We start from the raw sequence: 12,835 nt of genomic DNA, 5'->3' as shown, positions 1-12,835 counted from the left end.
AATCGTTCAAATTCCGAATCTATTTTTCCCATTACAAATAATGGAAAAAAAATCAAATCCGTTCCAAGACAAAAAAAAACGCCTTTTTTAAGCATTTTTTCATTTGCGCATTTTTGACCGATTGCGCAACTGCAGCGCAACTGCAGCGCAACTGCAGCGCAACTGCAGCGCAACTGCAGCGCAACTGCAGCGCAACTGCAGCGCACCGCCGACCGCGCAACCGTAGTGCGCCGCCGACCGCGCAACTGCACCGCGCTGGTGGCATTATTTTGACAGACATTGATGAAATTTAGAAAATATTTTTAAAATCCTGATGTACTTTCCAAAATTTTAGTGGACCTCAGTGCGCAGGGAGCTTAATTTGGTCTGATCGCGCAGCTCAAGCGCGCCGGGCGCTCACTGTCGCATTGCTTTAAGAGTGTCTTTGTGTTTTAGAATGGCTTTACTGCTCCCACTTGCTTTCTTTGGAGGCATGATTAGGGGTTAATACAATAACAATGGACGGAGTCAGTCAGGGTTGCGTGGTCTGGGTTTCTCGGGTCCTCTCGGCTCATCTCGTGAGATTCGACCTCCGAACTTTTGTTCGACAACCGAAGCAAAAAAATCTCTAATTTTTCGTTCGAATTCCGATTTGCTCGAGAACCGGGACGTTCGAAAACCGAGGTTTGACTGTATTTAATTCTTACTTACAGTAAGTATCGTAGGTTAGTAATATATTATGGCTCATTCCGACGTGCGTACAAAGTTACTTTGTTTCTCTCATGGAGCATTGAAACAGTTAATGTACATATCATGGCAGACTTTTTAAATTACAGCCGTTATTAGACAGTTGTCAGAAATGTTTTACTCAGGATGACATGATTACCAGTGACATTTAAATAGCCTCTCAAATACAAATTGCAATTTTGGTTTTTATAGTGCAATTAATCAAACTGTGATAACGTAATACCGTTACAGTTGCTTTGGTTTGCAGCTTTGATTTCTTTATTGTTTTGTTTTTTTCAATTTTTTCTTAAGGAACGGATCCAAGTACCGTATTTTTCGGACTAAATGTCGCTTCGGAGTAGAAGTCGCATCAACCATAAAATGCACAATAAAGGGGAAAAAAAACATATATAAGTCGCACCGGAATTTAAGTCGCATTTTGGGGGAAATTTATTTGACAAAGTCCAACACTTAGTACAGACATGAACCAGCAAAAACAGGCTAAACGATACGGTATGCTAACGTGACATAAACACAAACAAGGAGCTGAGAACGGGCCTGACGTAACATTAACAGTTATTCAAATAACTATAACATAAATAATACGTTTATCAAACCATCTGTGTCACTCCAAATCATTGACTCCATCGATCGAATTCTTCGTTCTTTCTGTAAACAACGCCGCGTGTGCGCCGCACTGCTGACGTTGGACTCGTCGTCAGTTGCAGTTCAAATTATTCCACAGGCTCATATAACGATATATAAACTATATATCAATTAACTCTAATATAAACAACAATTTTATCAAACCATCTGTATCACACCAAATCATTAAATCCATCAATCCAATTTATGTAAATGTCGCGTGTGCGGCGCGCCGCTGGCGTCGGACTCGTCCTCAGTTGCAGTTCAAATTATTCCACAGGCCCGTACAACAATGTATAAACTATATATCTAATAACAGTTGCAGCTCCAATTATTCCACAGATCTACGTATATAACTATATTGTAGCATTACCAAAGTACCAGGCAAGACGTGGGTTTGGTAACCGGCTCTTTATTTCACAAAACAATAGCTTAACATATGAGCCAACACAGTCCTATAAGCAAGCGCCCTGGATCGCTCCCCCCCTGCTGTCTTCGCGCTCTTGCTAGACAATCGGAAACTACTGAAGTCTAACAACATAGACGTTGCTACTCTAAATAATCTATATATCAAATAACTATAACATAAAGTTTATCAAACCATCTGTGTCACTCCGAATCATAAAATCTCCTGACTCCGGAAGTCAGTGAATGGAACTCATTGTCAGTGAAGCTCCAATTATTCCACAGCCATAGTGCGCCCTCATGCGGTTTAAAGTGAAAATAACATGTGAAGTGATCAACTACACTAGTAAGTCAGTAATGTTAATGATCAAGTAAAAATTTGTAAATAATTACACATATAAGTCGCTCCTGAGTATAAGTCGCCCCCCCACCCAAACTATGAAAAAAATGCGAATTAAAGTCTGAAAAATACGGTAATTCATTCGTCTACATGCACTTGTCACGTTCAGTCTCAGTTTTTGCATTAGGTACTCTGATAGGCACTTCGAAAAAATGTGTTATGTTTCAAAATTTGATATCATGAACGTACAGCACCTTGAAAAAGTATTCATACTCTTTGAACATTTTGACATCATTTGACATTTTGCCACCTCACGTCCACAAACCTCGCTGTTCTGAATGAGATTTTATATGATTGACCCACACAACGTAGTTGTCAAGTAGAACAGTTGAAAATGTTACATTTTCAAAATTTTAGGTAAAAAAAAAATCTAAAAATGTGGTATGCAATTGTAATTATAATAATAATTAATTTTACTTATATGGACCTAGTTTCCCCTCGCCGGGATGCGGATCACCAGGGCACCCCTCTGGAGCCTGGCCTGGAGGTGGGGCTCAAAAGTGAGTGTCTGGTGGCCGGGCCTTCGCCCATGGGGCCCGGCCGGGTACAGCCCGAAAAGAAAACCTGGGTCTCCCTTCCCATGGGCTCACCACCTGTAGGAGGGGCCAAAAGGGTCGGGTGGAAAGCGAGCTGGGCGGCGGCCAAAGGCGGGGACCTTGGCGGTCCGATCCCCGGCTGCAGAAGATGGCTCTTGGGACATGGAATGTCACCTCTCTGGCTGGAAAGGAGCCCGAGCTGATGTGTGAGGCAGAAAAGTTCAGACTAGACATAGTCGGACTTGACTCCACACATAGTTCGGGCTCTGGTACTCTCGAGAGGGGCTGGACTCTCTTCCATTCTGGAGTTGCCCACAGTGAGAGGCGTCGAGCAGGTGTGGGCATACCTATTGCCCCTCGGCTAAGCGCCTGCATATTGGGGTTCACCCCGGTGAACGAGAGCGTAGCCTCCCTCTGCCTTCGGGTGGGGGGACGGGTCCTGACTGTTGATTGTGCCTATGCGCTGAACAGCGGCTCAGAGTACCCACCCTTTTTGGGGTCCTTAGAAGAAGTGCTGGAGAGCGCTCCTTCTGGGGACTCTATCATTCTACTGGGTGGCTTCAATGCTCACGTGAGCAATGACAGTGAGACCTGGAAGGGCGTGATTGGGAGGAACGGACCCCCGATCCGAACCCAAGCGGTGTTCTATTGTTGGACTTCTGTGCTCGACATGGATTGTCAACAGTTGAATTGTGTTCATTACGTTGTTGGATTTTGTCCACAATTTAGGGAGCGCGTTATCTGCGCCTCACGGCAAAAGCCATTGCCAATCACCTGTTATCCAATTTACTCACTGCGTGCTCGTTTGACTTCTTCAGATTTAAGAAAATGGTAAGACACTGAAGCAGAAATTAGACTTACACAGGTTGGTTGAGTTCAATCACAATTCTTGTTCAAAAAGCTCTGTTTTCAGGAAAGTACAATACAGCGCTGGGCCCTTCAAGAGCAGAAAGTCTCCATTCAGAAAGGGCCATGTTCAAGGTTCTTTGATCAGCTTATATTAAGTTGCACATTATGGGCTGAGATTGATGGGTGATGAGTCTTTGGGGTGGGGCAAGTTCGCCATGGGAGTGGGTGCTGGTTATGGGCGATTTGGTGTGTGTGGGGGCTGTTGTCTTCCATCCCGTCTTTCGGCCTTGGCGATCATCTTTGGCCGAGTCCTTGGATGGCTCCCTCTGGCACCTGCTGGTTTTATCTCCACGTGACCTTCCTGTGAACATTCTTCTCCAATCTTGGACATACACTGTCGTACCTCATTCTTTAAATTTTGTCATTTTGTGCGAAATTATGTGAGCTTTTGGCTGTGACATCATTAATCTATTGCTGTTCTTTTGCTTACGTCATTATATTCTTAGTTTAATCATGCTTCCAACCGTATCTTTTCTTTGTTAGGCAAAATATTTCCCTCTGTGCAGAGCGTTCAGTAGTAATCAAAAACTGGCGTCTAGCATTAGTCAAAACGTAAGATACAATCAAGTACTGAACGGTCAAGACGACTCTGGCCGTGTCCACGATTTAGAGAAAAACATCAGGCATGCATTACACGGTTCCTTAAGGGTCATTAAGCTATTTAGGCAATATATCAAAAGACATTTGTTATTTCAAAGTGCTCAGAAATACATATCAGATCATAAAGTTATAAAACCTTTGTCATTACCACCTATCAAAAATGTCTAGTTATGTCTTCTTTATTGATTTGGTGTGTAGGTATAATTATATGCTTACATTTTTTTCTTTTATTGATTTAATATGTGAATATACTTGTCTGCTTATGTACTTTATTCAATGAGGTTTGAGCACATCTGTTTTTGTAGCTAGGCAGGATTTTTTGTATTTCGACCCCATTCCTTCACTGTCTCCATTGATGATAGCCATTGTATTCTTTTGTTCAGACAAGTTGTGCAGGTCTTACTGTCACGACTCGTCCCCGATCATGTCATAGTTTTGTTCGTGTGTCTGTGTGCTCGCCCCTCCCCTCCTGTGTGGCCATGATCAGTGTGATTATTCCCACCTGCCTCTCGTTACCTGTCGTGTATATAAGTCCTGTCTGCCCCTCGCTCCCTGTCGGATCGTCGATGTCGTCACGTTTGCTGTCCTTGTGGTTCCTGTCTGTTTTGAGTCTGTTTCTGTTTGCCATTCCTGTCGGCCAGTCTGTCATGTTATTAGTTTGCCAGTTCTCGTCTGTTTCCCTCGATGCCTCGTTCCACTTCCCTTTTTCCTCAATAAACCCTGGTCCAAGCTGCACTTGGTCGTCCTGCTCCATGTCCCACTCCGATCCGTGACAGAACGATCCAACCATCACAGCGACCAGCGCTTGGACCCCCCCTCCACCACCAGCTCCCGTCCGCGACGTCCGATCCACGTTCGTCGTCCGAGCTTGTTCAAGCGCCATGGGCTCCGCGGCCGCCATCGGACCTTGCTCCAGCGACGCCGGACCCGCGGCCGCCATCGGAGTTCCCCGCCCGGCGCCATCGGCTCCGCGGCCACCATCGGACTTCGCTCCAGCGACGCCGAATGCACGTGCACCTTCGGGATCCAACTTTGCACCGCCGGATCCGCGGCTGTTTCCCGGACTTCGGCCCAGCGCCATCGGACTCGCGGCCGCCATCGGGCCCCACCCCAGCGTCACCGGAGGCAGCATTGCCGGGCCTCGTGCCAACAATAGCGGACCCGCGATCATCATAGATCCTGCTCCCACTGCTGAACCACGCGTCTGACTCCTGCTGCTGCGTGCTTGTGACTCTTGCCGCTGCACGCGGTTCTGACTCTCCGTTTGCCGCAGAGTGCGGTTGTTTCCTCGAGTTACCGCCGATTGCGGTTCTGTCCCCGAGTTTCCGCCGATTGCGGTTCTGTCCCCGAGTTACCGCCAATTGCGGTTCTGTGCCCGAATAGCCGCCGATTGCGGTTCTGTTTCTCCGAGTTGCTGCCGAGTGCGGTTCTGTCCCCCAAGTCGCCGCCCGAGTGCGGTTCTGTCCCCCAAGTCGCCGCCTGAGCGCGGTTCTGTTCCCCAAGTTGCCGCCCGAGTGCGGTTCGGTTCCCCAAGTTGCCGCCCGAGTGCGGTTCGGCTCCCCTAGTCGGCGCCCGAGTGCGGTTCGGTTCCCCTAGTTTTTTTCTTTTTTGGGACGTTGGGAGCCGTCCCTTGTGGGGGGGGTTCTGTCACGACTCGTCCCCGATCGTGTCATAGTTTTGTTTGTGTGTCTGTGTGCTCGCCCCTCCCCTCCTGTGTGCCCATGATCAGTGTGATTATTCCCACCTGCCTCTCGTTACCTGTCGTGTATATAAGTCCTGTCTGCCCCTCACTCCCTGTCGGATCGTCGATGTCGTCACGTTTGCTGTCCTTGTGGTTCCTGTCTGTTTTGAGTCCGTTTCTGTTTGCCATCCCTGTCAGTCAGTCTGTCATGTTATTAGCTCGATGCCTCGTTGCATTTCCCTTTTCCCTCAATAAACCCTGGTCCAAGCTGCACTTGGTCGCCCTGCTCCATGTCCCACTCCGATCCGTGACACTTACCTTAACAAACTTTTCCGACAGTTTCGGCAGCAACTTCTGCCTTCGTCAGAGAGTATCACACGATGGTGTGTGTGACATGTCTTTTTCAGCTGTTGTTACGACAAGGGCGTGACCCTCTTGTCAGATTTGACAGGTGGGTCACGCCCCCAGCTGTCCTCTCGCCGCTCCAAAACGCTGGTCCAGGTGTGTGAGAGCATGTATGCTCCTTCATTTCGGTTCATGGTGTATTGTCGATCATATCACATGACGTCATATCACTTTTCACCAAAACACCAGTACAAGCAACATTATAAATCATACAAGACCAACTGCATACAGACAGGACTCTTAAAAAATGCACCAACCTCACAGTCAGGACATAAAACAGTTACTACAGTTTATTGCCACATCCACAAATATACAGGGAAAAAGAAGGCTTCGCGATGGGGGACCCTCTGTCGGCCATCATGTGCGGCTTTTTTTATGGAGGACTTGGAGGGAAAAGCTATTACAACAGCACCCAGACCCACAATGTGGAAAAGGTACGTGGACGACATCATAGGAAAAATAAAAACTGGCCATACGCAGCAGCTCACAGATCACCTTAACACAATAGACACTACTGGAAGTATACAATTCATCTACGAAGAAGAAATAGACAATACCATCGCATTTTTGATATCAAATTACAGCAAAGAGACAGCAGAGACATAAAAATAAAAATTCACAGAAAACCCACCCACACCGATCAATATTTATTATGGACATCACAATACCCCACAGCACACAAAATGTCAGTCATCAGAACACTACACGAACGCGCAACAATAATCACAGACCCAGAAGACAGAACAACAGAAGAGAAGCACATTCAACAAGCGCTAAACACATGTCAATATCCACAATGGGCAATAAACAAAGGAACAGCACAAGTCAAGAAAAAAGAAACGGAACCAAACAAAAAGAAAACCACCAATAAGACAGAAAACGGAGGAATGGTAACACTACCGTACATCGGAGGAGTCACAGAAAAAATACAAAGAGCAATGCGAAAATATCACTTCAGTACACCGGTCAACCCACACAGAAAACTGAGACAGTTGTTAGTACACCCCAAGGACAAAATAGAACAAGACAAGTGCAATGCAATATACAAAATACCCTGTCAAATATGCAATAAAATATATATCGGCGAAACGAGAAGGAGCTTCAGCACAAGGAAGAAAGAACACCAAAAGGAATGCGAGAAGGAGACGGACAAGATACACACAAGAGCGACAAAGGTAAAGGCACTGCAAGAGCCCCACAAATCAGCCATAACAGATCACTGTAAAAGGGAGAACCATATCATGAACTGGAACAAAGCCAGAGTCATCCGCACCGAAGAAAATCGACACCACCGCTGAATTATGGAGGCAATAGAAATCAGAAAAAATGGACAATACACCATGAACCGAGATGAGGGAGCATACATGTTTTCACACACATGGACCAACGCTTTGGAGCGGCGAGAGGATAGCAGGGGGCATGACTCACCTGTCAAATCTGACAGGAGGGTCACGCCCTCGTAGTAACAACAGCTGATAAAGACGTGTCACACACACCATCGTGTGACACTCTCTGATGAAGGCGGAAGTTGCTGCCGAAACTGTTGGAAAAGTTTAAGGTAAGACCTGCACAACTTGTCTGAACAAAAGAATACAATGGCTACGGATTGTCAATAATGAACACCATGTTCAAACATAAGGGTGTCCATGTGTGCACTTGGCACCAGGACACCCTTGGCCGCAGTTCGATGATCGACTTTGGAGTTATGTCATCATATTTGCGGCCGCATGTTTTGGACACTCGGGTGAAGCGGAGCTGTTAACTGATCGCCACCTGGTGGTGGGTTGGCTTCGATGGTGGGGGAAGATGCCGGTCCGACCTGGCACACCCAAACGCACTGTGAAGGTCTGCTGGGAACATCTGGCAGAATCCCCTGTCAGGAAGAGCTTCAACTCCCACCCCCGGCAGAGCTTTTCCGACGTCCCGGAGGAGGCGGGGGACATTGAGTCCGAGTGGACCATGTTCTGCGCCTCCATTGTTGAGGCAGCCGACCGGAGCTGTGGCTGTAAAGTGGTCGGTGCCTGTCGTGGCGCAATCCCCAAATCTGATGGTGGACACCGGCGGTAAGGGATGCCGTCAAGCTGAAGAATGATGATGATGATGATGATAGAACTTTATTCATCCCACAGCGGGGAAATTTACTTGTCACAGCAGCGTACAAGAGTGTAAGAATACAAGTGCCAAATTTAAAAAAGGATAAATAACACACAAGGACAAAGACAAGGGGTCCTATCGGGCCGTTTTGGCCTGTGGAACTCCGGAACAAGTGAAACGTGGCTTCGGCGGTTGCTGAGGCAAAAACCCAGGTGTGGGAGCAGTTTGGCGAGGCCATGGAGAATGACTTCTGGACGGCTTCGAGGAAATTCTGGTCCACCATCCGGCACTTCAGGAGGGGGAAGCAGTGCACCGGCAACACTGTTTACAGTGGAGATGGTGGGCTGCTGACCTCGACTCGAGTCGGTGGGGAGAATACTTCGAAGACCTCCTCAATTCCACTGACACACCTTCCGTTGTGGAAGCAGGGCCCTGAGACTCTGAGGTGGACTCTCCAATCTCTGGGGTCGAAGTCACTGAGGCAGTTAAAAAACTCCTCAGGGGCAAGGCCCCAGGGGTAAATGAGATCCGCCCGGAGTTCTTAAAGGCTCTGGATGTTGTGGAGCTGTCCTGGCTGACACGCCTCTGCAACATTGGGTGGATATCGAGGACGGTCCCTCTGGATTGGCAGACTGGGGTGGTGGTTCCCTTCTTTAAGAAGGGGGACCGGAGGATGTGTTCTAACGACAGAGGAATCACACTTCTCAGCCTCCCTGGTAAGGTCTATTCAGGGGTGCTGAAGAGGAAGGTCCGTCGGGAGGTCGACTCTCGGATTCAGGAGGAGCAGTGTGGTTTTCGTCCTGGCCGTGGAACAGTGGACCAGCTCTATACCTTCGGCAGGATCCTCGAGGGGGCATGAGAGTTTGCTCAACCAGTCCACATGTGTTTTGTGGACTTGGAGAAGGCGTTCGACCGTGTCCCTCGGGAAGTTCTGTGGAGGGTGCTTCGAGAGTACGGGGTGCCGAGCCAACTTATAAGGGCGGTTCGGTCCCTGTATCATCGATGCCAGAGTTTGGTCCGCATTTCCGGCAGTAAGTAGGATTCGTTCCCAGTGAGGGTTGGACTCCGCCAAGGCTGCCCTTTGTCACCGATTCTGTTCAGAACTTTTATGCACAGAATTTCTAGGCGCAGCCGAGGTGTTGAGGGTGTCTGTTTTGGGGACCTCAGCATTGCGTCTCTGCTTTTTGCAGACGACGTGGTGCTGTTGGCTTCTTCAAGCCGTGATCTCCAGCTCTCACTGGAGCGGTTCACAGCCGAGTGTGAAGCGGTCGGGATGAGGGTCTGCACCTCCAAATTCAAGTCCATGGTCCTCGGTCAGAAAAGGGTGGAATGCCCTCTCCGGATCGGAGATGAGATCCTGCCCCAAGTGGAGGAGTTCAAGTATCTTGGGGTCTTGTTTACAAGTGAGGGCAGGATGGAGCGTGAGATCGACAGGCGGATCGGTGCAGCGTCTGCAGTCATGCGGACTCTGTACCGGTGTGTCGTGATGAAGAGAGAGCTGAGCCAAAAGGCGATCTACGCTCCTACCCTCACTTATGGTCACGAGCAATGGGCCGTGACTGAAATAACGAGATCCCGGACACAAGCGGCCGAAATGAGTTTCCTCCGCAGGGTGTCTGGGCTCTCCCTTAGAGATAGGGTGAGAAGCTCGGTCATCCGAGAGAGACTCGGAATAGAGCCGCTGCTCCTCCACGTTGAGAGGAGCCAGATGAGGTGGCTCGGGCATCTCATCAGGATGCCTCCTGGACGCCTCCCTGGGGAGGTGTCCCGGGCATGTCCCACCGGTAGGAGACCCCTTGGATGACCCAGGACGTGCTGAAGAGACTATGTCTCTCAGATGGCCTGGGAACGCCTTGGGATCCCCCGGGATGAGCTGGATGAAGTGGCTGGGGAGAGGTAAGTCTGGGAGTCCCTCCTAAAGCTGCTGCCCCCGCGACCCAACCCCGGATAAGCGGAAGAAGATGGATGGATGGATGGATGGATGGATGGATGGATGGATGGATGGATGGATGGATGGATGGATGGATGGAATTTTACTTATAATGCACTTTACATTTGCAGGCAAACCTCAAAGTGCTACAGAAAACAGGAAAGGTAAAATTTAAGCAGTAAAATAACAGAAATAAAACAGATAGAATACCTTTAAAAACAAGCAAGAGTATGCTTTCCCAGTAAGATGGTCTAGGAGGGCGTTCCACAGACAGGGAGCAGTGGCCTCGAAGGCCCCGTCCCCCATGGTCTTGAGTTGCGTCCCGGGCAGGAGCAGACGGCGCTGTTGGCCTGAAGGGGTTTGGCCTGAGGTGTGTGGTGTGAGGAGGTCAGTGAGGTAGGTGGGGACATCACCGTAGAGACAGTGATGGGTGTGCAGGAGAATCTTGTATATTATACGGAGGTGAACGGTGAGGCAGTGGAGGGTGTGAAGGATGGGGGTGATGTGCTTGTGGTTCTGCATCCTCATCAAGACCCTGGCAGCGCTGTTTTAGACGTACTGGCGCTTTTGAATGCTCCTGCCAGGGATTCCAATGAGGAGTGCGTTACAGTAGTCCAAATTTTATTCAGCCCCCCACCCCGCTTAGAGCGCTTTGTAGAGCCACCTTTCCTTGAAACTACAGGTGCAAATCTTTGGGGGTGTCTACCAGTTTTGTTAACTTGTTGCCCATTCTTCTAAGCAAAGACATTCAAGATCAATCTGGGAACAGTAATCTTCATATCTTGCGACAGATGCTCTAGGATAGGGGTGGCCAACCCGCGGCTCCCGAGCCGCATGCGGCTCTTTTATGTTCATATCAACATTTGTGTTTATTTTTTGTGCGTGTTCGCTTCGCTTGAGTTCAATATGGTATTTTGGTCAAACGCGCATGCGCGTGACGTGAAATCCCGCAAAGGAGGAGGGACACACTCATTCGAGGAGTGTCAATTTCGCTTTCAAAATGGCAAGGAAAAAATGCACAGTTAATACCGTATTTGCCGGTGTATTGGTCGACCTTTTTCGATCCAAAATCGACCGAAAAAAATCGACCTCGACTTATACACCGAGTCATAAAATTTAACTTCGTATTCATCGCTTCAAATGTGATGGTAACCAAGGCCGTTTCTCATGCATCTCATTGTGCGTGGGTGTGCGTCCGTCAGGCTCATCAAACAGCGAGAAATTGAATCATTATAAAACGTTCGTCGCATCAACACGCATCCTCAGCAACAATTTCAAATATTCTCACCTCAATAACGGACATCGAAAGCCAGGCAGCGACGATGACTGCTAGGGGGAAGTACTGGGTATTGAGCGAATGTGCGAGTCATCGCGCGTCAAGCAACGACAATAACTACCGGTACGTAAACATTCAATCGCCATGTCTAAATGAATGTCGTTGGCACTTAGAAAATATTCGCCAAACTTGGCCAGACTTCCAGGGGAAGAGGCCGAATTTTCACTTGTTCTGGCCGACCGGAGGAACCAGCCGAGGCGGACACTTTACAGCGGTTGAGTCGTTGGCACTTAGAAAATATTCGCCAAACTTGGCCGGACTTCCAGGGGAAGAGGCCGAATTTTCACTTGTGGTGGCTGACACGGGGAACCAGCCGAGCCGGACACTTTACGGCGGTTGAGTCGTTGGCACTTTGAAAATATTTGCCAAACTTGGCCAGACTTCCAGGGGAAGAGGCCAAATTTTCACTTGTGGTGGCCGACATGGGGAACCAGCCGAGGCGGACACTTTACGGCGGTTGAGTCGTTGGCACTTAGAAAATATTCGCCAAACTTGGCCGGACTTTCAGGGGAAGAGGCCGAATTTTCACTTGTTCTGGCCGACATGGGGAACCAGCCGAGGCGGACTCTTTATGGCGCAAGAGCCGTTGGCACTTAGAAAATTTGAACCGAGCGGCGTGTGCGAGTGTGCGGCCCGCTGGAAGTCGAATGAGGCTCCGCGATCTCCTCCGCGGTGCTTATAAACAGCCGATCCGCTCGGCGAGAGGTATTCCCGGCCACTTGGCGCATGCGCACGGCCTCCCGGATGTGCTGGGCGGCGTGCGCGAGCTCGCCGGCTGCTGGAAGTCGAATGAGGCTCTGCGATCTCCTCCGCGGTGCTTATAAAGAGCCGGTCCGCTCGGCGGGAGCTATTTCCGGCCACTTTGCGCGTGTGCACGGCCTCCCGGTGGTGCCAGGCGGCGTGCGCGAGTGCGCTGGCCGCTGGAAGTCCAATGAGGCTCCGCGATCTCCGCGAGAGTTTGTCTGTGTGAGACAATGCACACAATGTTCATTGTTGAAAATGTGGTCTTTGGTCTGTGTTCTTAGTACTGTAGGAATCACTTTATGTTTATGTGTGTGTGTGTGCGCGTGTGTGTGTGTGTGTGTTAGAGATGCACCGATCCGGCTTTTTTAGTTTCGATACCGATACCGATGCCATGGCTTTGCGTATCGGTCGATACCCGATACTGAGCCGATATTATGGTTGACTT

At 49.0% G+C, this 12,835-nt stretch overlaps 1 protein-coding gene across 11 annotated transcripts in view; it reads left to right on the top strand.

The window, feature by feature from the left end:
* Nucleotides 1-12,835, top strand: part of myo18ab (myosin XVIIIA b) — a 166,797-nt gene that overhangs the window by 48,719 nt on the left and 105,243 nt on the right. The window lies entirely within an intron of this gene.

This window comes from Syngnathus floridae, chromosome 7 (genome assembly GCF_059516105.1).
Source record: "Syngnathus floridae isolate MCC-2025c chromosome 7, RoL_Sflo_1.0, whole genome shotgun sequence".
NCBI classification, from domain to species: domain Eukaryota; kingdom Metazoa; phylum Chordata; class Actinopteri; order Syngnathiformes; family Syngnathidae; genus Syngnathus; species Syngnathus floridae.
This window is presented reverse-complemented; position numbering and strand designations above follow the sequence as displayed.